This window comes from Ceratosolen solmsi, unplaced genomic scaffold (genome assembly GCF_000503995.2).
Source record: "Ceratosolen solmsi marchali unplaced genomic scaffold, CerSol_1.0 scaffold26, whole genome shotgun sequence".
Lineage (NCBI taxonomy): Eukaryota > Metazoa > Arthropoda > Insecta > Hymenoptera > Agaonidae > Ceratosolen > Ceratosolen solmsi.
The window spans coordinates 566,246-567,805 of record NW_011948442.1 but is presented as its reverse complement, the minus strand read 5'-3'; positions in this window follow the sequence as shown (position 1 = coordinate 567,805).

Genomic DNA, 1,560 nt, shown 5'->3' with positions numbered 1-1,560 from the left:
TAATTGATTACGTACCAACTTCCATCAAGATTTTTTTACACTATTAAGAATGATCATTCTTTCTACCAAGCATACTTGATTCCAACACCATCTTCTCATGCTCATTCATGAACATGATCGACTACACGAGAGCACGAAAACATTGTTTTGTAAACATTGGCCAACGGACTCAAGGAATGCTTCTAGCCGAAAAACTCTAACATACGACTATAATTCCGAGAAATAATAACAAAGCTATGCTCTATGGACGTCAAGAAAAATAGCGGCCTAGTTCAGCCACCGATGCTTTATCGACGCATCGGGTTTGGCCGAGAATATTTAAGGAGCTGCACGTGCCGCGATTCCTTCTTCTAGTAACAAGCACCCATCACGACAGGATCGCCACTCTATACTCGCGGTTCCCGCCAACACATGTAAGCAACGCCGACGCTTGTTCTTACTATCACTGCGCGGTTCCCGCCAACACATGTAAGAACGCCGACGTTCGTTCTTACCTATTACCTCTACACCGCGGTTCACTTCCACATCAAGCACTCGAACGTGCACCAATACCACCACTACCTTGAGCTCACGGACACAAGCAGTGACGTCATACGGACGTTCTCCCACCACTCCGTACACTACAGTTCACCACTCGCCGGCTGCCAAGACGGCACTAACTTGCTGCTCCTACCACCACGAGTCTCCCACTACAACTACTCAACCCAAAGGAAGAAGGGGAATCACCCTCCAGGCTATCAAGAACACACGTACAAACTTATCGCCACCACCATTACTGAAGAAACATTGATCTATTCATTCTATCATGCACTCATTCCAATATTCATAGATTATTAACTATTCATTATTTCTTATATTACAGGTAAGAAGTCACAGGTAAGAGTGGTTAATTGTAAGATTTCGAGTTCTTGAAGGATTTAATAATCTGTATTTATAGTCGATTAATCGATCTATTGTTGTCCTTCCTTGACAACATGCTTAACGCATAGCGACACTTGTGTCAGCTGTTGAGGGCCTGTAAGGTGTAGAAGTGTTAGTTCGAGAGAGCGTAAGTTTGCCCGATCGACTCTTATGAACCTGTACGGGGTCGAAGCGTTGGTTCGACCAAGATAATGTGAAATTGCCCGATTTATTTTTGTGCGAGGTGTGACTAGCTTATTTATTAATATAAAGATGTACCTTGTAAACTGCTGACAAGGAGTGTTGATTTACTGCGAGGCTGATGTCCCCTTTGATTACTATTCCTTTGGCTTCACTGTAATCACTTCTAAATCTGCCGATTTCCTTTTCTTATGCACGCGTGTATTCTTAACTATGCTGCCGAATCTATGGCCACGCGTCGTCTTCACAGTATACTAAAACACTGAGCGGCAGTTACACTTGAGTGAGCGCGAAGTGATGTTACAAATGCGCGTATGAGCCTTTTGAATACGCGCATGAACCAAAGACTTGATCATTCCGTGGCAGCTCTGCTGAAAATACCAACCGTTCCATGGCGTTCCTGCTGAGGGCAGATCGAAATCCGTGTGCCATGGCTTCTTCTGGGCAATGGGTAGATCG